This window comes from Simochromis diagramma, unplaced genomic scaffold (genome assembly GCF_900408965.1).
Source record: "Simochromis diagramma unplaced genomic scaffold, fSimDia1.1 OVJJ01000486.1, whole genome shotgun sequence".
In the NCBI taxonomy this organism is placed as follows: Eukaryota; Metazoa; Chordata; class Actinopteri; order Cichliformes; family Cichlidae; genus Simochromis; species Simochromis diagramma.
In genome coordinates this window covers 685,546-712,311 of record NW_024387047.1, presented here as the reverse complement: position 1 = coordinate 712,311, position 26,766 = coordinate 685,546, and the positions used below count along the sequence as shown (strand labels likewise).

Sequence of the window (26,766 nt, the reverse complement as noted above, 5' to 3'; positions counted from 1 at the left end):
AGGAATTGAAAACTTTTTCTCAAAGTTTCAGATGCATTAGTCATTTTTAGGGTTAGTTCGTTCTTAGAAATAACAGAACATCAACAACAATTTGAAGCATCATGAAAGAAATGTGAATTTTAGAGTGTTTATTGTGACACCAATGTTTTTTGCACACTAACATTGGGTTGGTTTAATGGAGCCTTCCCATTCACACATCACAGCTATTGGGGCCTCAGTGTCTTGCTAAGGATACTTGGCTACAATTAAAGGAATCTGCTTATTTTTGGATGGCATATTATTATGTTTTTAAATATGGAATGAACCGTGCCAGTATTTATAATAATTCAGCCTGACAACTCACACTTGATTTATTAGAGCATTTGAATATTACTACAGTTTGCCGTTTAGGCTCATTACCCTCTGCAAATATAGCAGACATAGAAACTGGGGAGTGATGAGTAAACATCCCTCAAGAGCCTACAGGTGGGTCCCGGAGTTGGTGCAAAGACTGAAACAGTAGGCGGAAATATAGGGTGGCGTCAACACTGACATGTCGGGTGTAATACAGTTCTTACCTACAAGTCATGTACTATGATATGGTACAACAAGTTTCTAATGAAAGATAATAATTATTATTAATAATAATAATTCTGAGCAAGTTCCTGACGTGTCATTCCAAAGATATTCATAAATAAAACTATAACAATAAGAGTGACTTAGATAAAATGTAAACTAAACTCAATTTTAGCAACATTAACAGTACTCAATAGAATTTGGTGTTTTGTTTCTTTACTGGACAGTTTGTGTTTATATCACTGCGCAGCGACATAAACTCAACCTGTTAAGAACGGATTGCCAGGGTCGTAGCTGTCACTCAGTGCAAAACTCAGACATTTTTCTTTGCTGTGTGTGTGTGTGTGTGTGTGTGTGTGTACTGATGGTGGGTGGCGGTGGGGGGTTTGGATGAAAGATCCTTGACATTCACACACACATGCACAGAAACTACATTAGGATGCTGCTTGATGCCATTGCCCAACAGGTCTTTAGCACACAGTTACTACCGTGCCCAGAAGCAACTGAATAATGAGTTAGCATTATGTGATGTTCAAACACATAAGTGCTGCATGTACTGTAAACAGCTGTTTCATATTTATCCCAGACACAATCCCTGTTCCAAGATACAATCCAGTATGTTACCAGTTTAATGTCCATATATAGAGCATAAATAAATCCAGACTAGGTTTATACTTTCACATTAAAGTGCTATGACCTCTTTGTGTGAGATGCAGCTGGCATAATTTATGGCCAGTGTGTATCATATTCATAAAAGCAATGACTGAAGAATGTACATTTTCATATGGAGGCTCACCTTTATAGCAGGAGCCTCTGTGTTGTGGATATTAGGTTTGGGAGTCCCCTCTGTTGTAAGAAGCGTCTCTACTGGGACCTGGCTCATTCTGTGGGTGTTCATATAAAAACACAGAAAGCAAAAGAAATGATAGTTATTCACAAGAGTGATGTTAAATTATAAGATGATTTAGATGTTATTACTCTTACTATGTTGTCTTTTAATTTCTTTTTTGTTTTGTTGTGGGGTTTTTTTTTTTTTTTCAAATCTTACAATCTCATTCTTCTTGGAGTTTTTGGTAAAAATTAAATATCATCAGGATTCTCCTACAGCAAACACCAAAATAACCTCGCGACTCTGAGAGAAGCTAAAGACTTAATTAAAAAAGAACTACATTTCTGTAATTCTTATAATCTTATAATTTGAAATCAAATTTTATTGTTAAGCTTGTAAAACTTTTAGCTGAGATTAAAAGCTGCTGCTGGCATTATCTCTTGGCACCAGACAGGTGATATTAAAAACAGGTTTTCCTTTTTCTGTCTGATGTACCTGTTAAATATTACCTGTCACCCCTGAGACCCCTCAGTTGAGAGCTATTCATTTGTCTGGATGCACGGAAAGCTTTTGAGAAACTAAAAAGACAACTAATAATTTCATACTTTGGAAAGGGTTTGGCAAAACCATTTTTTTATATAAATTACTGTATACAGGTCAAGTCTCTTGAATTTGTATTAAGATTCTTAAGATTTTGTAATAGCCAGAGGAACAAGGAAGGGTGCCTGCTTTCACCGCTTTTCTTTGCTGCCGAGCCCTTGCATTAGTCATTTGTAGCACACAGATATGAGTTCTTAATGGCACGTGGTCATAGATAAGTGTTACATTATGCAGATGATTTTCTTTTATTCATATCTGACCCCCATGCTTTTTTACCTTGTGTCTTCCATACTCTAAATAGGCTTGAAATGATCAGTCTCCTGACTTTTTTTTGCAGAAAAATAAACTGTTTTCTGAAGAATCAACTGGCTTGTAAATACCTCTCTGTCTTGCTCTGTGTTATTGAAATATTTTGTGGCTAACTCACCAATGGAAAGCTTGGCATGGATGCCCCCCATGGTCAAATTTAAGTATTTTTAGTTCCATGCTTTTTCATCAACTCGCTTATTTATTTCAATTATCTGAAAAATTCTGAAACAAATTCTAGAATATACAAAAACAGAGGCATGAAAGGCACCTCAAAGCTTTTGATCTACTGCTGGGCTTCTAAAATGCAGGAGACCCAGTTTTATATTGCTGATTGAAGACCATTGTTTAGTCTAGCTAGCATATTGTTTTGTTAAAAGATAATTTTGTTTAAACAAATAACTTTTTTTCTTGTTTTTTTCAAACATAAATAGGGCAGATACTTTCCATCTATTAATGCTTTATATGTACAATGACTTAATTATTTGTAATGTAACTTCAAAACTGAAAACTTTCACTCTTGCCTGAGAAACCTCTGTGGAAGGGCTCTGAAGGAATTTTGTGGAATAACTAAAAGGTTGTTTACTCTCACTCTTGAGTTCCTTTCCTCAGTTCTGTTCACTCTTTAAAATAAAATAAATTTACTTAAAGAATTTAACTAACAAATTAGATAATTGGAATTGAATCAAAAATAAAAACATTATTGCCAGAATTTTCTTTAAATTTCCAGAATATTTAAAAAAATCAAGTAGAATCATGTGGCACATTGTGCACTCAGTTCATCTTTAGTACCGACAACCTTAAAGGTCTGAGTTCTTACAAATAAAACAAGTGTCCCTGTGATCTTCAAACGATGATATGATAGAATTAACACAGAGAAAAGGACAAAAGGGTTCAATTTGGAAGGCTGTCCCTGTAAGTGTGTGTGTGTGTGTGTGTGTGTGTGTGTGTGTGTGTGTGTGTGTGTGTGTGTGTGTGTGTGTGTGTGTGTGGCCTATCAGTGATACAGTGCTTTTTACGGTGTCAGGTTTTGGGTTGTATCTGCTCGGCGTTTTGAAAACCCTCCTGGTCCAATCATCATACACTTTCTCTTTCTGGGACGCTACACACAGACACACACTCAGTTCAATCTACACACCATTACACACTCAGACACAGACCTTGTTTATCAGACAGAATCCTCTGACTTGTGTGTATGTGTGCACGTGTGTGGTGTGAACCGGTGCGCATGTAAAGCTGACAGTGTTTCCCTTGTGGGGTGCAGACAACAAACAAGGTCCCTGGTGGTTTTTACTGAAAGAGAGGATACAACACCCTCTCACAAACACAAAGACACACAGAACTCTTAGATGTCAGCTGCTTCATGCCAACCATGGCCATCTGGTTTATGTAACCAGCTCTGGCATTGTACATTTGACCTCTCTGGCTGTGTGTTTGTGTGCATGTGTGTGTGTGTGTGTATGTGTGTGTGCACTGCTAGGTGAGGGGCGAAGGATATCGGTGTACATTTGACCTCCAGATTCTTTATTGCGCTGCCACAACCACACTGCTGCACCCTCCAGGGAGTGTCCTCGTATGTCTTCATTTCAGACAGAAGGAGGAGGGAGGACGTGCAGAAAAGAGCACGAGAAGCCAAAATGGCTAAGGAAGAGAAGAAGGCAAGAAATCACACTCTCAAACACACACACACACACACACACACACACACACATGTCCTCAGATAGAAAATTAATAACCAGAGAGGATGAGCCTCCTAAGTGACCGTGCTGAGCTCAGGGTGAACCATAAACCATTCCTGTGTTTTATTGAAATGCCATCGTCTTATCTTTAAATCTCCCAAATAGCAGCCAAACTTCCAGAGACACAACTGTGTGTGTGTGTGTGTGTGTGTGTGTGTGTGTGACCTGTAAAGGTAAATTTGAAAGCACTGAGAGAGCTGTAAGCATTCTGACAAAGACTTTCAATCACCACTCCACTACAAGTGTAGGAGGCTTCATATGTGCAACTTCTGAAGGTAGCTGAGCGAGCCTTTTGAATGTGGTATTTTAAGAGCTGCAGTGTTATTTTTGAAGAATAGTATGGTGAAGAGACGTCAGAAAAACGACACAGGCCTTCAAAGTATTGTACGATGGATATAAATTAACAGAAGACTTGGGATTCCCAGACATGCTTATGATGATTTTTTTTCCAAAATAGCTTTCACATGTGTGTCATGCCAGACTGAAAATGTTAGGACTGTGGATTTTAAAGCTAGTGCTGCATTTGTATTGATATGGTCTAAAGGCGTATTGTACAAAATTTGGTGGATGAAATAAAAATAAATAAATAGTTGGAAAGACAGCAGAGTGAATGGATTCATGAGCATAAAACTGATGTAAATCACATTCAGTGGAGACTCAAACAATGAGTTAAACTGTTTCAAAGTTATTCTACTAAATTTTACAGTTACAAATTACAAAGATGAATTTATGTTAGCCCCGTGAATAATTGCCAGAGAATCCTAGTTTTTTTTGTTTTTTAAATTTGGGGATTTTATTGAACCTTTTGACAACTTAAAAATTAAATTAAACATTAATTTGCATATGTGAATTTAAGTGTATTATTTTTGCTATATCTGGCATTGTTGTCTAAATTATTGCTTAAAATTTTCGGTTTTTCAGGAAACAAAATACTGATGAGGTCTTAAAAAAATCACAAAAATTATGCATCAAGTATAACACAGCTGGCATTAAAGGGTTAAAGAATGAATCTCGATGAATTATTATTAAAAGACTGTTGCAACTGTAAATCAAGCTAACACTAGCTTATGTCAATACAGGAAAAAATATTAACATTAAAGTAATATATAATTTAAGATGTGAAAATTATATTTACCATTTCTTTGCAGTGTTGCTATATCTGTTATTGTGTTAATTATGTACCTGAATTGTTAAGAAAAAAAAGCACACAGCTGCAAAAGCAAACAGCAGTGCTTTTGCAGCTAATATAATATAATATTGACAATATTTGTGTTTTAATACATATAAGCTGTAGAAATGTAATAATAGCAGGTAATATCCCAGTATCACCTGCTTCTGTGCCACTGCTTGTGTGTTCTCTTGGGTCATCCACCAGGGCACTGGCACCTATCTGAGGGTGGAGCCTGAGTGCAATTTTACCCCCAGTCCAAGATTTCACAAATGACCCATCTTGGTAAGTGTTGGCTTTTTGTTTTATCCAGATGTTAAATGGAAGAAACTAGAAGATGTTATATTTCAAGTGAAGTCATACGCTGATTTTGGCATTAGAGGTTTTTGAAAAACATTTTCCGTAACCTTGGATGGATCACCAGTGACCTGGTTAATGTTAAGGGGTTAATATCTGGGAAATACACTGGAGCTTATATAGTGTTTTTCTACTCTGCAACTAACTGCAGACTGAAAGCACCTTTTAATAAAAGCCAGTTTTCAGTTTCATTTTGTTAATAAATTCTTAGATTATGTTGTAAGTGCGTTCTTATGCGTTTTATGGTAGTACTAGTTTGCTTTTTATATGGAATTTGTAGACCATTTGCTTAGCAAAAAATACTTGTCGTAATCAAATGTAGCTTTGAGCCCTCTCCGTAGCTCGGTCACATATTGTTAGAAAAAAATGCCAGAAAAGAGGGAGATAAACAAATCTAGCCACTCTTCATATTAAGGTTGCTTCCAGCATAAATACAATGACAAAATGAATGACAATATCAACTTAAAACTGATATTTTTAAGTGTCTTTCTTTGAATCTGCTAAAATAGTTGCACCTAACGGGTGGCTTTAGTGAGGGAGAAAAAGCAGGTCATCTACTAATTGGAGGGTCGATCCCTCACTGCTCCAGTCTGCATTCCAAATATCTTTGGGCAAGACACTGAGTGTGTCTGAGAGTGTGATGGTGTGTCGATTGTTCTCTGATGCATCTATTGGAGTATGAATGTGTTAATGTAGAAAAAGCAAAGATAAAAGGGAATGAGGGAAGTTGCAGAGAGTGCTGAGGAAGAGTAGGAAAGCGCTGTATAAAAACCAGCCCATTTAAAGCTTTAGTGCAGGCTCTGTGATTAAGATGTCTGAGAGAATTAATTTCTGTAATATTGGCTATCTTTAGGTCCTGCACGAAACCTTTCTTGGAGTCGTAATATTTCTAAAAAAGAGGCCAGACCTGCCCTGCAGTGCTATCAACTGTTTTAATTATCTGTCTGAAAACAAAGTGTGACATCCCCCCTCCTTTCTTCTGAAGCAGCTTTTGACCTGATATGAAACTTTGTCTTGGAGTTAATCAGAAATTTTGCCTTCTTGCATGCCAGTTGTAAAGGGGATATATCCATCCAGGCATTAGCATTAGAAAGAAAGAAACGGTGGAAATGAGAGGAGAGGAGAGATTGTTTGGCTGCCATCTTAACTGAGTGTGCCTAGCCAAGCCCAGCCAGGAGAAAATATAAACCCCAGAGAATAAGGCTTATTTTGACTGGTGGCCAGTTAGGGGATAAGAAGCTACAAGGGTGTGTGCGTGTATACACTTTTGTGTGTGTGTGGAGAGAGGTGTGTGAATCATTGAGCATGCATGCCATAAAAGTAGCCACCCGTCTCAGGTGTATATGTGTGTCCAAATCTGCATCTAAAGCCTTTTCCACTCACTCCTCCATTTCCATAAGGATAAATGTCATTAGCCAGGCAGCTAGCGGCAAGACGCTACTTTTCTCAGAGTAAGTGTGAGGGGTGACTTTGTCCCTAAGAGAGAGAGTGAGTGAGAGAGAGGTCTGATACACAGACCAGACACAAATCCTCTTACTCGAAAAGAAAGAGAAGGTTTTCGGGTGGCGGCTTAAATCGGCCATTGTGGGTCTACTTTAAGACTTCCTCTGATGCCTTTCTGCCTAGCGCTAATGTAAATAAATGAGCCCCAGTAGGAAACTGAGTAGGAAATGAGGGCAGAAGGTAGAGGGGGATCGTATTCCTTGCTCTGACTATGTAACACACAGCTGGCCTGACTGGTAACAGCACCTTTCATTGTGGATGGGGGTCCGCTGTGTGGGCGATCTTAGTGTGTGGATAGTTACACTATCCTCCAAAGAGGAGAAAAAAGATTAAAGGGAAATTTGTCATAATAATATGGACATCCTAATATGTTTTCCTGGTTGAGTGGTGAAGGCTAGAAGCACTTTCGTGAATTTCCTATTGACATCTAAATCTCACTACTACACCGCTATCTGTAACAGTACACACTGCACCAGTGATCATCAAGATGAGAGAACACAGTTAGGTTCTCAATCACACCCCACCTACAGAAAGTGTTCCTTTTTCCTCAACTACTACAAACACAACATAGCCCATATTGAGCCATAACAACAAACAACAGTTAAGACAATAGCTTCATTGCATTTATGATGGTACCCCATAAAGGCATGGTCACACCAGAGGCACGTGCAGTAAGTGTGAATACTAAACCATGGAAATTATCCAAGGATTTGCTCACAGAGGGGCCATAAAGCCATGCTTATGTTTATGTTGCCCTAAATTACTTGCTGCTGGTTGCAGCTCTCATTTGATTAAGAATTTTTTTCCCCTCCTAAACTCATTTTCAGTAGTTGTAATCAAAGAAATGTTAAGGAATGCTGGGATAGGTTCCTGGCATGAATGGATGGCACTGACTAAACCTAAGCAAGTAATTAGCATTTGAAACCTACCATACTAAATTACTGACAAAAAAGGTGATGTTGAAGTGGTTCCAGATACTCTTATGCTTATCTTTTGATGGAAGGTCTGGTCCAAGGTCAGATGATTGTGAGGTTTTTGTTCTTCCTCACTGTGAAAATGACGATAAATGTGAGTTCCTATGCCTTAAAAAATGTTATTAAAGGGGTAAAAATATAATGAGAAGCAACCAAGGGTTTGACCAAGCAGCTGTGACAAGTTAGGAGTGAGAATATGTTGCTCCGTTTGCTATTTACCATGAGATAAATTTGAACTCATTCGTGGATTAAGATTTGACTAAGTCATGGCTGAGAAATTTGGCAATGAAATTTACCCAATTCTATAGATTTAAGGACTTTAAGTCTTCATTAAGTGGTCCTCCTATAAATTGATCAAATTATAGCTGAACATGTAGGCCAACATACAGTACAAAACTGCAAAACACCTTGTTTCTTTATATTTTGCAAGGGAAATGGCAAACAGGTGTAACAATCTAGTGAAATGTACAAACATAGATGGAAATATTGTATATAAGGCAAAAACATAATTAATAATGTGTATGTGTTAGTCCCCATAGGGAAATAGTTCAACAAACAATGTGAATGAAGCTGAAAGGCCATATTTGGTATGACCACCTTTTTTCTTCAACTGAACTCTCTAAGGGAAACTTTCTTGTAATTTGATGATTGAGCATGCATCAAGACTTTCTTGTCATTTCTTTATAATGGATTGCATTTATATAGCGCTTTTCTAGGCACCCAAAGTGCTTTACAATTCCACTATTCATTCACACACTGGTGCAAGCAAACCATAGTTGTAGCCACAGCTGCCCTGGGGCAGACTGACAGAAGCGAGGCTGCCATATCGCGCCATCGCGCCTACTGGCCAACACCAGTAGGTGGTAGGTTAAAGTGCCCAAGGACACAACGACCAGGACAGAGAAAGCTGGGGTATCCAACCGGCAACCATCCGGTTACAGATGAGCTTCCCAACCCCCTGAACCACGGTCGCTTTAAGAACTTTAAAGACTTTAAGAAGTTGTTAGGAATAGCTCTCCAAGCTTCTTGAAGGATATTCAAAGCTCTTCTTTGGATGTTGGCAGCTTTTTGTTCTGTTCTCTGTCAAGATGATCCCACATCGAGGTCTGGGCTCTGGGAAGGCCAATCCATGACTTCCCCATTGTGGTTTTTTTTTTAGCTTTAAAGGGTTTGGATGAGGTTTGGATAACCTTTTTCCTTTAATAAATCAAATCATTTACAAACTCATTTTTGTATTTACTTTGTTTATCTTTGTGTAAAATTACAATTTTGTTTGATGATGTGAAACATGTAAATGTGATAAACATGCAAAAAAGAAAGTGGGTACACTCTTTGTCACAGCATTGCATGGCAGGTTTTGAGCCAATAGCTCTTTGGCTAAATCACCCTGTTCACCTTGTTGCAAAAATACACTTTTATGTCTGTCAAACTGGGTTTTTTCCCCACAGATACAACCAAAGAAATTGGAACAAATTGTGTGTTTTTGTAACAGGCTTCTAGTAAAAAAGTAAAACTTTGAAAGACCTTCAGAAATGCCTGGGGAACGAGACTACTACTAGCTACTAACTACACGGCTACATCTGGCCAATAATCAACCATCTGAACTTTTGTACTGTACATCGAACCTTGTTACCTCTTGGGAATTATGAATATTGTGTGTCCAACATTTTAATCAAAATATAGCTTTAGATATCTTTTCTTTAACTCTGAAACAGTGTTGGTCTTCAGAAAAGTAATCCGTTTTAATCAGTGTAATATATGCGGTGAAGAAGTGTACAATCAGACATCCCAAGATATTTCTAGAGGTTTACTCAACACCACTGTCCTTTGGGGTGACCCAGTGACATCATATATTCCCTTATTAAAACTGCTCTGCTCTGACTTTAGTGCAAACACTACATAAACAGCCTAATCACCGCCGCCGTGGACGCAAGTGTAGCTGTAGGGCTCGCATCATCGCACACACAGACAGAGACCATCATGTACTGCAATCATACCACTGTACCATATTCATATTACAAACACACACAGTGATGTGCGATGATAAACCACATGCCACAGACAGGGAGGGAGGATCAATGAGCTTAATAGAAAGTGACATAAAACAATACCAGATGGCCAATCAGCACTCAGCAGAAGTTGAATGATACCATGAGAAACAAGCAGCACAGCGTTGTCCTCATTTTTGCTTTATAGTATTAGCTCTCATTGGTCATGGCATTTAAAAACCAAACATCTAAAATCTATAAATGTCTAACTGAACAACTAGCCACCTATCCCAGCCATTCACTGTCTTTCAGTGGCCTATTGCTACTCTTATCACGTGTGTAGAGGCAAGCTATAGTTCAATCTGACTGGGAAAAAAAACACTGTACTTATATACTTTTAAAACCACATCATAAAATGTTCATCTGTTAAAAACTTGCAGGAATTATTCATAACACACTGTCTCACCTCTATTAGGTTAAAATTCGGGAAGTCAAAGTTAAAATTTTTTGTTAAATTTTTTACACTGGTATCTAGAAAAATCTAGAAAAACTCACATACTTCAAAATTTCCACCGAATTTGTCAGCCTCTCTATTCATGCAATTTCTTAACCATTACCCCTGCTGTCTTAGACAGGGCTCACATTTGCACCTGGTCTATTTTGATTTGGAGGATAACGTAGCAAGTATGTCTTTGGTATTAAACCAGTGTATCCAGAGTGCACAGAGAATGGGGAGGACACGCAAACTCAATCCAGAAACTGAGAAACACAGAGTTTTATGATTACATGACAGCATGTCAGTTCAGACCAGTAAGCAACCAACTCATGTATTGCTGCTATGCTACAGTTACATTTTAGACTGGATAATACAGACTTTGAAAACAATCTTATTGTGAACATAACTGTTTCCCAAATACTAACAATGTCATAACAAAATTAAGTCAAAATGAAAGTTACAATTAAATATAGCTGTGCTAAATACAGTTTTCAATCTGAACTCCATTAACAAGTTCTGTTACATCTCAACACTAGCTGGATAAATGTATGAAGTAATGCAGCGCTAACGCATTAACGAGCATCATTTTAATGAGATTAAAGCTGACAGCACTAGTATAAAGTCATCGTCATGGACATCAAGGACTGGATCAGAACCAGATACTTACTTTGATGTAAGTTGAGTGGAGGAGAATGGATAGACGGACAGATGAAGTTCTTTCTTCAGACAACTGTTGGACAACTATGTAAGTAGTTGTACAAGTTTTATGATTACTTAGTTGTTACCATTAGAAAATTCACAACTTGTTGAACCTTTGCCTTATTCTAAAGATATCAGCCACTCGACGCCGAGCTTTAGATTGACACAGCAAAGCCTCTTCACTGTTGTACTGTAGTGTAGCCTCTCGTGGTATATTCCTGAAATATACAGTGAAAAGTGAAGGAGATGACATATGATAAGAGCTGTGAGACAGGTCTAAATTTGTGGCATTGAAGTTTAGGCTTGTGAGCCAGCTGAACGCCCCGCCAACAGCCAAAGTTTTTGGGGTAAAGATGTTTTATAAATGCTTTCTAGAAGATTCCTCTTCAGCTGTCAATGTTGTCAACCTTACATTTGCTTTCTGCAATTTCTCTTTTGTTCCCGTCATGCACCGACAGCAAACCTCTGGAAATGAGTGGGGATTCATTGCCCTTTTAGAAATTCTGACAAACAACTACTCAGCCTTACAGAGCCCAGCTATGGCCTGTTGAGTAAAGCAACTTCATAGCCATTATAATGTGGATACGCCATTCATTTTAGAGGCGAGTATGTTTGCTTGCCGCCGTCTTTCTCTCTGTCAGTCCCCCTCTCTCTTCTCTCTCTTTCAGCCCCCTCATGTCAGTGAGGTTCACATCATCCTCGTTAAGCGTTTGTCTCCAGTCTAACTCACAGATGATTATTCATTTAGCCGCCTTAGACAGCTCCCGTCAGCTACAAGGACTCCGCTCATCCACCAAGGGACAAATCAACACTCGTTTTTTTTTTTTTTTTTTTCTCGTTCTCCTCCTCCTCCTTAGTTCTTTCTCCACTTCCCGTCTCTCTCCTGGGCTATTACACTGAGTGTTATGTTTACTATAACCCGCATGCTTGTTAATTATAAATCACTGGGTCCTCTTACGTTCTATTAATTGGTACCTCCTCTCTCAGTCTATGCAGGAGCACTGGCAAATAAATTCAGGTAAGGCTTCATTAAGTGGCACTCTCACAACAGATCTTGACACACGGTACGGAGGCAATAAAACAAGGCTGTTTGGAGGGGTGGAAGGTTTTCAACAACTGTAATCAGTGTTTTACAGTAGTCGGCGGCACAATCTGCAAAGTGCCAGGCCTGCTACTCCCTGTAGGACCAAGAAAAGGAGTCAGCACCGGAGAAAGCGACGAACTGCGATACAGCCGTGGCACGGTTTGACTTGAGTTCATCTGACCATTTTCAAAAGAATGCGCAAGAGTACTTTGTCAGTCATCAAAGGCAGTTCATCAAAGCCACCAACTTATTTCTGATGCAGCTGTTGTTTGACCTAGAAAGGTGTTGGAGAGTATTCAAAGTTTAATGACAGAGGGGAATTGATGCCATATTGATGCTAAATATTAAATATGAGCGTCTTTTGCGTAGGGCAAACTTTAAAGTAATACTGATGCAAGACTCTTCCAGTGCTTTTGTTTGTTTGTTTGTTTCATCATTACAATATTGTGCATGTTCAGGTTATCCAGAATCATTTTATGGTGGTTGTGCTAACCTTGTCTCTGAATGACTAAATCACAAAGTTTATTTGGCATAAACCAGGCAAGTGGTGAACGACCTAGGGTTAAGGTTAGAATGCATTTCCTCTCATGGGCTACAAAGATAGAAACTAGGAGATGTTACCTTTCAAATCAAATATTTTAATTGAGCTTTACCTTAGAGTTTTTCTGTTATAAACTTTATATTTAGGTATTGCAAAGAAGAAGAAAAAGGTAAATGCAAAACTAACCAAAATCCCCAACACTGAACTTGTCACTAGATGGACGTTGAAGCTCCTTTTCCATTTTAGCTACTAGTCATTATAGCAACATGGCCAGGCATCCCGTGACATAATTAGTGTGCGACAAGAAAGCTACAACCATGGTGGACGTCGAGGCGACGATATACCTGCTACTTGGTCCGTAACTTTTTGTCAGACTCCGTTTTCAAAAATGGCAGTTTTGACGTAACAAGACGCTCGTATGACTCATCAAGTGACACCACCGACAACGTCACATTTTAGTAGCTGCTTGGATTGCTTTGCAACCCTGCTGAACAGGTACTATTTTTGTACCTGGTACCAGGTACTATGATCTAATGGAAAACCCTAAATACCATAGTGAGTTGATCTGAGTTGGTACTAATGGAAAAGGGGCTTAAGAGATTAATTAGCAAGCCGATCAATTACTACATCATTTATTAACGATATTAAAAAGAGGATAAGATGCATAATGATCTTTCAGATTTTGCGCTGCGTGTTACCTGATTGATTGATCTATCACACCATACATTCAATATTCTGTAGTAATTTATTAGAACGGCACATTCAATATCAAGGGACATAGGTGAACAAAAATGAACATCCATTTTTCAGTGCCCCGCTATTTCCACGGCATTGAATAATGTTTTGTCAAAGCCATCATTATCTCACATTTACGCACAAGGTGTCCTTTTACTGTGCTGCATGATGCGCCAAGCTCTGGCAATAGTGAGATCCACCTGGCACAACTAGTCATTTTTGCAGGGGTCAAGGGTGTGTGAGGTCAGGTTTAACCCTAAACCGTCTTTCCCTATTCCTGACCAAACACTTTTTAGTGCCTAAGCTAACCAGGTAGTTTAGTGCTTAAATTAAATAGTAAATGGACTGTCTCTTATGTAGCCAATTTCTAATCTATTTAAAGTCAAGTTTGACTTGACTTCGACTTGACTGACTAGCCCTTTTCTAATCTACTTGAGCACTCAAATTAACTTTAACAGAAGTATGTAAAGCTAATGACAGGACACCTTCACCTGCAAATATAGTAAGTTGTTATTTATTGTTCTGGAACTTGAGCTGAGCAGGAATCCACGGTCTAGATCAACAGGAGAAACCCTGAGCAGGGGGCCTATTGGGCGATCGTGGCTCAGGAGCAGTTTGTCTTGTAATCGGAAGGTTGCCAGTTCGAGCCCCGGCTCCGACAGTCTCGGTCGTTGTGTCCTTGGGCAAGACACTTCACCCGTTGCCTACTGGTGGTGGCGCCAGTGTCCGGCAGCCTCGCCTCTGTCAGTGCGCCCCAGGGCAGCTGTGGCTACAATGTAGCTTGCCATCACCAGTGTTTGAATGTAGTGTAAAGCGCTTTGGGGTCCTTAGGGACTAAGTGAAGTGCTGTACAAATACAGGCCATTTACCGATTTTTTCAATCCAGATATGAGCCAAAATGAGAGAGAATGTTTTTGGGGCAGTTTTTGACTTGTTGACTCAATAAGTAAATTTTCATTCAAGTGTGTGAGCATCTGATCCTGGTATCCAGTTCTTGTAATACATCCACAAACCTGCAACTCTTCAACCGTAAGCCTCCTTCAGGCCAACTGTGACATTCCATACTAAAAGAAATGTCAGACCACTACGTACAACGATGCCTGATTGTGGTGTTTACTTTGATTATAAGAAACAAAATAACAAATCGTGTGTAATCACCTGTAGTTTTGAACTTGTAATTTGACAAAATATTTTCCAGACTGGATAATTCATGCAGAAATGCAAAGAGTCAGACGTGCACGGAAGCACAAAGAGACAAAGCGGTCTCAGAGATAGAGCAACTGAGGGTTTGCTCATGGACCTGAAATGACTGGGTACAGTATCACGCCAGAGAGCTCCATTAGAGATAATTGGATGGATTTCATATTAATATATGCTCTGTCATTTAGCATTGCACACAGGCTTAACCTCTGCGAGGGATTTCATCCCCTGCCAAGTCCTGCAATCATACACTTCACACTGATCATAATGGTTGGAATACTGTTCCAAAGCAGGCAGAATGTTAAAGAAGTGTTGGGGGAAAAAAACTGGAAAAAAGGGGAAAAAACATGTTTCTTTTAATACCTTTTGCACTGACTTATTTAATCTTCTAAATTTAATTGCAGCATTGTTGTTACATTTCAAAGACACTGGTGTACAGGTGGACACATTGACATCTCACTGCTGCCTCTGATCTACAAAGTCATTTTTCCTCTGAAATTTTATTTAACGTATATTCTTATATAACATTTATTTATGTGAATATATGTTATATATGACCTAATAAAGATTAATAACATTATAAGCTGGTATTATTAGCTTTTAACAATTGTTACTTAATATACTGTTTCATAATGTTAATAAAATCTTTGCGATTCTTATTAGCTTTTTTAAATCAATGTAAAGTTCAGCTAGTGTGCCCATTATGTCTTTGCTAAACTTTGTCGAGCTTAATTTTTTTATTAGGATTGACATGAATTAACAGCTTTTTGCAGCATGCAGATCTAAAGTGGGAACATTGCTTTATTACAGTTAATAAATATTATCTGTTCTGTCACAGCTCCCTCATCTAGAATTGATGGTTATTAATAAGTAATTTTTTATGAGAGCTTAAGCAAGTCTAATCATAGTATAAATATTTTTCAGAGTCAATGTTGGTGCATGAAAATATGTAGGAGAAGGTTTGCATGATGGATGGTAATGTTGAGAATCTGCAGGATTTTTTTCTTGTTTTATCTTCTCTTTTTGACCACATCAGTTGATGGTAGTGGATTTGTTGGTTTTGGTCACACACACACACACACACACACACACACACACACACACACACACACACACACACACACACACACACACACACACAAACACAAAAGTACTGAAAGTGGAAAATGTTAACTTTAAAATAAAGTCTCATACATTTATTTTGGGCATTGCAAACACATTTTTATTTGAGTGCTCCAAATAGGTAAAAACTTTGTTAATAAAAAATGAATAAATAAATAAATAAATAAATCCTCTCTCTACCTTCAGTCCCAGGTGGATCTGGAAATTAAAAATAATTGACAAAGGACAACAAAACTGAAAAAAAAGAATTTAAAAGATAAATTTAATAATTCAGTAGAATTGTCAAATGCCAGTGTTTTTCTCTGAGTTTGAAGTCAAACATTAACTCTTTTGATTTCTTTTCCACATTCACAGTAATCAAAACCAATTCCTTTTTCCACTAGAATCCACTAGACTGTTCTTTTGTCACACTGAAATGCCACGCAGTAACAAAACTACCTAAGTGATTATGCAAATGTGGGCTAGTAATTTAAACTGTCTGTGATAAAGATATCTTCCTCCTATGGGCATTTATGAGGAAAAAAACACACAAAGTTTAAGCCAAGATTTATTTGGGTGGAAAAGAGAATGTTTCTTTGATCATGGCTTGAGTGTCAGGGTTAATTACACAGGTTGCAGAGGCTAATGCTTAATCCTATTTCTAGCCTTTTTAGCATCTACCCTCACCAACAGCAACACCTGCTTAGAACAGCATTTCAACTCAGTGACACCCCACAAAATGTCTCCAGTACACCGGGAAGTCAGCAGTGGCTCTCCCTAAATTGGCAGGGGCAAAAGAGGCCGGAACAGTAATAGGAAGATCCTCTTCAAAAAGCCCGTTCACCTTTTTTTCCCTCTCACTCTCCCTCTTCCTCCTCCTGTTTTGCTCATCAGAGAGAAATCTCTTTCAACTAGCCGAGAAGGTTTTGGACAACTGTGCAGTCTGACATAATTATCAGTGGCTTGGCTTTAATCACACTCTCCTCGGACTCCTCAGCGCACATTATCTGACACCAAACACAGACGCTCTTCTGCCTGAAACAGGCCAATTTAGCCTCCTAATGCCACTCAGAAAGCCAGCCGTCACAGACAACTAGAGATGGACAGAGAAAAAGCGGCAGAAAGTGAGAGCGAGGGAGAGGCGAGGCGTAATTATGCACCATATTTTGGCTTTGTTGTTTCCTCCCCCCCTCCCGTTATGCTTTTTTTTTATTCCTTTACTTTGCGCACTTTTAATAAGTCTGAAAAAGTGTCAGTTTGATTCAAGTCTAACAAAGCTGTGGATGATTTATGTCAAAAGGTTGCAGCAGAAAAAAAAGGAGTTAGGCAAGATTTGAGAGACAGTTTCAAGGTAGCAAAGCTTCAATTAACCCGAGTTGCCTGTATAGGATATCATTTGAATGACTGCTGAATTAATAAGTGCTTTTTGAAAATCTCTTGAAATGTGTTCTTGAGATACATCAAATGTAATCAAAGGAAATTAAATTCTTGTACCTGGCTTAGGATAATTTGAGGTCTTTTCAAATCCATGTTGAAGCTCATCAGAACTTGAGCTTCGTACATGAGCTGGAACCGGCTATAATTGTTGTGGAATTTTGCCTTGTTTTGCCTCACAATTACTTACAAGTCTGTAAGTGGCAATTTGGCGACTCTCAGAACTGTGTTTTGGCTCATGATTTGCATGTAGAAGTGAAAATTAGTGGCCACATCCCCATGAACACTTCCAACCATGATTCTAAAAATAAAAAGGGACCTTCGGCAATGCTTAAACCACAGCTCTAAGAGATGATAATATTTGTTCTGGCTGTCCCTTCTCCATACTCAAATGGGTCAGAGAAAAGAAGGAGTGGGTGGTGGAGTTGTGGGTGGAGCGAAGGGAGATAACTTCAAAGTGATAGAGAGAGAGAGAGAAAGATCACAAACAGTAGCACTTGCTAATGTGTTCCCAGGATGCAGCCATTCCAACCAGACCCCTGGACCTTTGATACCGTCTTTGACAGAACATCCTGCAGAAGAAAAAAAATGAGCCATCACGAGCTATCAGCAGGACGCCGCGCTCTCTTTGGGTAATAGGCAGTGAGCCCGGACAGGGTCGTATTGCTCTTCAACCTCTGAGATACTGAGAAGACGCTTTTTCTTGCACGGCAGATTTTACATAATAGCAATGTTGTAAAATAATATCAAAGAGTGGAAATCTGGGATGCGACACACAAGAATGAACAAACTGTGATCATAACAATTTGGTATTGATGAGTGACAATGCCATTAACATGGCAGTATCTTACAAAGAATTACTTAAGTTACATCAGTTTTCTACCACTCAGCATATCAGAGCTGCCTCAGGGGACAGAGGCAAGGTACACCATGGACAGGTCGCCAGTCTATCAGAGATAATGCACACAATTTAGAATTGCTTATTAGCATCAAATGTACAGAAAGGACCCATACAGGCACAGGGAGAACGTGCAAGAAAAACCCAAGTGGATTTGAACTGCGACCTTTTTGCTGTGAGGAAGAAATACCACCCACATTAAATAGCATTTCATTAAATGATTAAATTAATCTTTGATATTTTATTAAAGTACAACAACAGTTAACTTTGGGTTCAGCTTTTATTACAAAGCCATCCCTCCCTAACTCTGAGAAAGTAGGAAAGGTGCAGTCCTGTGAATCCAAAGAGTTGTGTTTTATTTTTACCAAAAAATAAACTGTTTTTTGGTATGTATTTTTTGTCAGAAAAATTATTCGGCAGTACAGCTTTTCAGTTAAAAGCTGGAATTTCTATAAAAGGCTGGGTGCTAACAGACCCCAAACCCTGACCCTGCATTGGTTCTGACCTGGTGGATATTGAAAGGGTAAAATAAGAATGTTTAAATTCATTTACTGGATTGTGTCCAGTTTCAGCTGTTGCCTAAACTACTTAAACAGATTTTCTTATCCTGTTTCACACTAGTTACTGGGAACATTCCTAAGTACTACTCACACAACACAGAGAAAATGATTAACAATCTGAGTCTATAAGTGGAAGAAAACGGTACTTTGACAGGCAGTTGGCATTTGGAATTACAAATATGTTTAAGTGTTTTAAAAAAGTCAGATGCAAAAACACTTTATTTTAGGATAAACACCCTTAAAGTGATTCACACAATTTCATGAGGAATCAAGAGGACCTAGAGATGCTGCACTTGTTTTAAGTTACCCACAGCAGTACATCTGTAGGTTAGAAAGTGAGGAAGAAAATGTAGGCGAAAGAAAATGCAAGCCATGAAAACAAAGGAAGATGTGCTCATCGAACAAGTGAGAAAGGGTAAGAGATCGTCTTTCCACCCAAATGCAGTGGCAGCAGTGACCGCTCTGCCAGCTTGTGCCACATCAGTTTGAGGAGGTCAAGGCATCCCCTGGCAGGCTGCGTCTGGCCTGGTCTCACCACAAGAGGAGTACTGGTCCAGGGCCAAACCTCCAGGCCTGCCGCCTGCTCTCCCAGTAGAGGAACCCACACTTCACTTGCTTTTCACTGGGGGCAAGTCAGGGAACCGCTGGGGCGTGGGCTTCCAGCTCCAGAGCTGCACCCCTTCAAACCAACAGGAAGTGCAGGAGGTGACCCGGACCAGCTCTAACTGTCAACTAGCCAGCCAGAGCACAGGAAAAAGAGAGGTGACAGAGGCCAGGAGGGGAGAGGAGAGGAGAGGGGAGGAGAAGTCGGTGAGGAGAGGAGAAAGATGACAAGAGGTTAGGTGTGAGCTACCCAGGGAGACGTTTGTCCAGCAGCCTTACAGTATGAAGCAGCTCTACTGAGTCGGATGTTCTTACAGTTATCAGTGCAGCCTGCACTTGAGCACAAAGATACAAGGATTTTCCAAAGATCTACAAGTTAAACATTTAAAACTACATTTACAAAAAATGCTTAAAGTGCCAGTTGTTATTATTCCTGCTTAAATCTACTTAACAAAAGGTATTCCTGCTAACTCCTTGTTTAAGTCACGTCTTCTCTTTTAATATTGTCTATACTGTTCTGGAATGCACTGCACAGAAATATACTTAGCTTACTCTCTGTGTGCGTCTTGCTAAAGTCACAACACACAGCAGGGCACAATTATTCATGATTCACGGTCAGTATTATGGGACACGCCACTGGATGGCGCTGTTTCTTTTGGGGTACCTCTGAGAGCGCAAAGGATGATGGGGATCTACAGGGACATTCACGGAAGTGCTAGCTTACATTGGTGTAATGTAGGTGTGCAATGCCATTTTTTGCTGCGTGGTCTGTTTTAAACGCAAGATGGGTAACAATTAAGGCAACTGACTTCGCCGTTCATCTCAGAAGGATTCTGTATTCTGTTTTCTGATGGATTAATGCACTGTATGTGTTTGAGTTCACACTTGTATTATAATATCTCCGTGGGTAAGAGGGAAAATGTACCTTTGGTAACTGTTTAAATTTGGCTCTGTATTTTAGCAGGAGAAGCCACTACAGTTATTTTTGCATTGCTAAATTTGTTTTGTTTCTGGATGGGTTTATATCAGTCACAAATTGACGCTAGACATCTTTGAGTTCCAGACGCTGATAAAGTTGGGAAAATAACCTGCAGTAGCAGTGGGTTACCAGTGCACAAAGCTGTTGCTGGATAAGAACTGTCTGTAACGATTTTATTTCCTTATTTTTACAACCTTTTTATTTTCTTCTGAGTGCTTACTTTATCATTCAGATTAAAAGAACCCCAAAGATAATCTGTGTTCTGGGCTGGTTAATTAAGCCAGGCTACAGTTGTGACAATAATGTAGCTAGTAATCAAAGTTTTGTTTATGTCATGGGCTGTGGCTTTTTGTCATTATTAATTTTTTTGATGCTTTCTGTACTCCAGTTAAGTTTATACCTCTTTTATTTTGGTCCTCTTTTGTCTCGTGTGCCTTGTTGTTGCTTTGACTTCCTTTGTTAGTGTTTTACTTTGTTTTAGCTGTGTTTTGTTACCCTGGTGTTTCCACCTTCCTTTATTACCTCGTTTGTGTGTATAGTCTTACCCTTTGCTCTTTGTCTAAGCTTCTATTACCAACCCCTGTAGTAGTTGGTGTTAACCCCTTGCAATATACGTCTTTTAGTTTGAATTCACGAGATACTGGCATATATGCTTGAAACACAAATAATTTAATCATTTAAAGTAAGGCTTCCAGTCCTACCACCTTTATGGGTCCCCTTAATCCTTTTTAGTATATCCAATTGGTTGGTCAACCATAAACAAGTGTAAAAATTTACAGTTTTGGAAGATCGTTGACATTTCTATAAAAGTTGGTGCCTTCCTCCTGACAACCACAGGAACCTACTAGTAACCAAAGCAAATGCAAAAGGAAGTGTATAGTTCTTGTGAGCTGGTCATGTAACACACACTTTTCCCTGATGATTGGTCGTTGCCACAGGGGTCACTGACCGGTCTCTGAGGCATTAGCAATCAATTTCACAGCAACTGCCAGTCACCACATGCAACCAGTTGGGGAATGCCCACTTTTCCTTAGCCATTGGTAGTTTCCAGATTGTTGCCAACTTGTGTGTAGGCCTGTGTGAATGGTGCTAAGTCTTTGCAGGCAAGAGAGAAGGGAGTCAAGCACGTTCTGCTACTATATGTATTATGCCATCATATGCCATCATGAAGATGGCATATGATTAAACCTTTGATTTAATAATCAGGCACCCTTGCTGTCCCCGTCAATATAGCTGTGATATTAGATTAAAGATATTTTGTAAGTCTGGTGCTGCTACATAGTGTTTGTCCACTTTCTGTATTCTCATTGCCAGCTTAGCTGGTGAATATCAGAGTAGTGGTCACTGTTTTATCAGCATCTCTGAATCTCTTGTTCCTGTGAGCTAGTATCCAGTTCCTATGTGTGTAGTCTACATTTTGCATTTTCAAGATGATTATTATTTCATACAAACAAATATTTTATAACAACACATAACTATTAACTAATGTACATTTTACGCCATATGTCACGATATGTTATACAAATCCTTTTGACACAAATACTCATGGTTCTACCCTTAGGGTTATTCTATGAATGAAATTGTAATCCACACAACGCCTGTCATAGGAAACATCCTCACATGTTTATATAATTTCTGACCAAGAAATTTTTGTTTGTTGCCTGATATTCATGTTTCTTCAGATATGGTAGAAACCCAGTTAGCAAACTAGTATCTTTCCAATTTTAAATTCTTATTTGGTCTGAAGGAGGCATTTGATGTCCAGTCCTTTGTCTGATTATTCAGAATATATTTAATATAGAAATAAGATACATTATTGAAGGATATCTGAGGCTAAATGATCATTGTTGTTAGCACTAACAACACATATTGTCATACATAATGTAAAAATACAAGCATCATGTAAAGGAACACACTTTATATTGCATGGGATGAAAGAGCTTGAATAAGAAGTCCGTTAGCGTCAACATTTACGTCTTAATTTTCTGTTGCGATCACTCAGCAGAAGTTATAAATAAAAGAAAGAATATTTTAGGTAATATTACTCATCAGCAAGGACATAAGCTGCACAACAAAGCCTCTTGGTAGCAGGTGCGAATATGTATGTCTGTGGAGAGCGTTTCACAGGGTGAAAGAGAAAATGTGTGTGTTGCTGTCTGCATAATATGCTTGAGTGTGTTTATTTGTACACTGTGTGCGTAGATGTCCATGAGACGGATGTGCGTGTGAGCGTGCAGCTCCCAGCGCCCGGCGGTGGTGGCCCGTTATTGAGCCTTTGAGAGGCAAAGAGGCTGATAAATTCAAACTCTTTGTGTAATTGTCTTTCGCATCTGAATACAAATCCCCACTGCTTATGATTCATCATATTTATTTTTTTATTTCCTCCGGCAACATCTTTTATTAGTTGTGCACTCAGCGGCGAGATTTAATTTCTGCAGGAGGGGACAACAGCGTCGGCTTGATGATTATTATTGAGAATGTGATACTACAGAGGCTGAAATAAAATCTATAGTGCATTAAAGTGACAGATTAGGAGGGGCGGAGGGTTCATTTACAAGTGTTAAGACATCAGTGGCTAATGCCCTGCAACGCCAAATAGCAATCCACCCTGGTCATTGCTTTGCAGGAGTGTGTTTGAGGAGAACAGCATGAGAGAGTGTATGAAGGGTGTGGGTGCATGCACGCGTGCGTGTGGGTGTGCATCTGTGTGTCTGCTTGCAGAAGGAGTGAGTGTGTATGTTATGCTCAACAGGGAGCCTCTAGTGGAGATATCTGAGCATTGCTTGAAGGAAGTGAGACTGTGCAAGTCACAGAGAGATAAGAGCTGGCCCAAGATCTTAAAATTACTCAACAACATCAAACAGTGGAAATATATCCCCTGCTGCCTAAATACTCGGCTTGTTTTAAGGAAAACATGCTGTTGTGGAATATCAATGACATGATGAGCTTTGGTTGTGTTTTTTTGTTTTTGTTTTTTTTTGGGGGGGGGTGGGTTCGAGTAACATTTACACATAAGGAGAGTTGACAAATACCAGCAAGGTTTTTAACTATTGTAACTTGGTCCCCAATGATGATTATTGCTGAACATTACAAAACTATAGCAACCACTCAATTTCCTTTATGTCTAAAAACTACCATTCAATCTGGAAGAAAAAAAACAATGCATCACAATTACTTGCTCTAGTCAGACTGTTTATATGTATTTGTAGTTTTTTGTTTGTTTGTGTTATATGTTTGCAAGTCACAGTGGTGTGCAGATGACCATATCCATCTCTTTGTGATTTAATTCCTGCTTCCAGAAGGATGATGCAAAATGTTAAAAACGTCAAACAATGGCAAAGTGTTTTTTCAAACATCACATTGGATGAATAAAGAAAATGACAGAGAAAGGAGGACAGATGGAGCAAAGTTCGTGAATCAGGAAATAAGGGCAGCTGTGAAGAGGAGTGGAATGAGACAGATGAGATGCCTGTGGAGATGTCTAGGAGAGAGGGCAGTGGACTTTTTCACCACTATTTTGAGCTCAGGTGGGAGTATTCATAGACTTATAATGTTTGCAGACAACACTGTAATCTATAGTGAGAGTAGAGAGCATGGATGTGTTTGTGGATGGTAGTCTGGGAAGGTGGAGGGATGCACTAGAGAGAAGAGGAATGAAAGTCAGTACATTTATGTGATTGAGAGGGAGACAGGTGGAAAGGCAAATATGTAAGGAGTAGAGAGATTTAATAAAATTTTGCAGAATGGATTGAAAATCAGTACAACAGAGAGACTGCTCAGGTTGAGCCATCTGGAGACAAAGTTAGAGAGGGGAGACCTGTTCAGAGGAGGGGTGGTGGATATACTGGACAAAGGATGGTAAAGATGGAGCTGCCAGGAGCAAAAGAGGAAGACTTGAGAGGAAGTTTGTGGATGTTTTTGAAGGAGTACATGCACAGGATGAGATGGAGGTGATCCCTAAAGGGGGCAACCGAAAGAAGAAGAACAACATCACAATGAGTTCACTGTACTCAAATGAATTCGACCATCACCAGATCTCAATCCAATAGAGCAGCATGCTATCATATGTCCAACCCTTATTAGACAGCATGCCATCTGCAATCGTCCACTTTATATGCAAATGTATCAAAGTTTAAATCCACCCAAATTAACTGGGCTCTGAAACCTTTTTCAGAGAAAGTTGGTTTGTTAATTGTTATACTCTGAGAGACTGCTAGAAAAAAAAAAGTACAAAACACCCAGTAAGCAAATACAATCTATTGCTGAGACTGAGTATAAGAGGACTGATGTGGACAGAGGTGGCTGGAAAAAATGCTGTGTTTCACTTTTAGCAGCACTGGCTGTCCCAGCTTTTGGCTCTGTCAGTGTGGACAGCCGTGCCAAAACAATCCAGAAACTGTTCCAAAGCTCAGCACTTCTCTACACAGGTAGTACTTACGTTATCATAGTGACATCACAACAACTATCACTGCACCTTCATTCAAATGTTGCTGAGATTTAACAGAAAATGACAACATTTTTTGAGCATACACAATAAATGATCACAGTTTAAACACTAATTTTAAGATTAATGAAACAGGTTGAACTCAACCCCCATGTTTAAATTTGGATTTTTTTTACCCCAACAGTCTTTGAAGACAAATTAAGTGACTTTTCATTTTCTTAATTGCACCAGAAAGTCTTTTGTGATAAAACCAAAGCAAATGAAACCAAAACTAACTACCTGCATGCCAAGATAGAATGGACAATGGATACTTTGGACTCCTTGATAACTTTTACCACTTCTGGCATTTTTTTTTATGTCATTTACTGAAATTAGTAGCACAGTAACTGTTGCCTTTATGAAGAGTGACCTGCTGACATCTTTCTGAGACTTCTTTTACTTCTAAATGGAAGATAGAACTATCATCATTTCTACAAAAAAGAAAGAAAAATGTCACTGCAATTCATTCTCAAACATTGGTGTTTGAAGCTGGTTGAGAATGATGACAATGGACAGTCGTGAACCATCTGCATGCGCATCCTCAGTAAATGACTGAATAACAATGGAGACACAAGAAGAGGAAGATGAAATTAGCTCTAATGATATAATGGCTGCTCTCTTTAGAGCTGACATGTTGAGTCACTCTGCGACCGGTCAAGTCGCATCGATTTTCATCAGGGGTAGAAACCTGATCTACACTCGGTCCTCTTTAACCAACTTGTCTCTCTCTCAGATGCCCCCAGATATTTATGTCTACTGTCTGATTCTGCCAAGCGGGGGCTTAATCAGATCCAGAATGAACACCATCAGTATTCAAGCCAGCTGCTGGGAAGAAAAAAGAGATAAAGTGAGCTAAGACACTGAGCAGGAGAGTAGACGAGGACCGAGCGACAAAAAACATGGAGGGCAGAGGCACATGATAAAGCCACAACAGAATGTGTTAGAGCACTGATGAGGGATGAAAAGCCACATGACTTCAAATGGTTTCTGAAAGTGAAAGAAGGTTTGGAAAGAAGTGTATTGTGTCACTAAAAACATTTCTTTGAGTGTCTGGTTACCTGCCGAGGCTTCATCTCTTAAGAAAAAAACAAAAAAAGGGAAAGGGGCAGCTTACCTGGGTCCAGTTACACTAATTACTATTTATTCAGTTGTTAAGGCCACTTTAAGTGCACATATGATCGTGGATGCTGCCTAGCATTATGGAGTGTTTCGCTAATAGAATCAAATAATTTTTCATTTAAAATCATTTTTTAGGATAAATATCACATTAAATTTGAAATATACGCACATAAGAAAGACTTCCAAATACGATCTCAGATTTTAGTCCCTAATGTGTGTTCTTTTCTAAATCAGATGCTTTAAAATAAAAAAAAACAACTTTGCAGCACAAACAGAGTTCTGATTATCAACAAGGAGTCTTCAGGTGACACAATAAAAGTCAGTCAGTGTGTTTTTCTCTTCTACATTTGGCACATGTCAAATCCTAGAGACAAAGGTCAGAATCCCAATAACTCTAACAAGCTGAATTTCACTTACCTACCAATAAGATGTGTGCAGACAAATTTTCCTCCACCATGTGATATCTGCCTGTGCAACTAAAAAAAAACATTCAAACTGTCAAGGTATCACTTTTAACATGTTTGAAAATTAGAGGACATGAACTTCCTGCTTCAGCCCTTTCTCTCATTTTCCCCCTTCGCCGCGACCGTTCGGCTGCCACCCGATCTGCAGTCATCCGCAGTGTAATTGTGCGATCTGATTGTGATTTCTTTACCATGTTTCGCTGTGCTGCACTCTCCCAGTGAACCTTCACTGATCCGTATCAAATCTGCAGGTCAGCTGGGCTCTCAGAGATCTCCCCTGCCTTAAAGTTGTGTTACACAAATGTGCTGGATACATATTTCAGTTAATTAGATGCACACAGGATGGGTGTA

The 26,766-nt window shown here is 39.1% G+C and overlaps 1 long non-coding RNA gene across 3 annotated transcripts in view; it reads right to left on the bottom strand.

Annotated features, from left to right (window-relative positions):
• Positions 1–26,766, bottom strand: part of LOC120741739 — a 431,134-nt gene that overhangs the window by 228,655 nt on the left and 175,713 nt on the right. For all 3 annotated transcript variants that reach the window (XR_005697678.1, XR_005697679.1, XR_005697677.1), the window contains exon 7: positions 1,352–1,439. This is a non-coding gene — a long non-coding RNA (uncharacterized LOC120741739). The remainder of the gene's footprint in view (positions 1–1,351; positions 1,440–26,766) is intronic.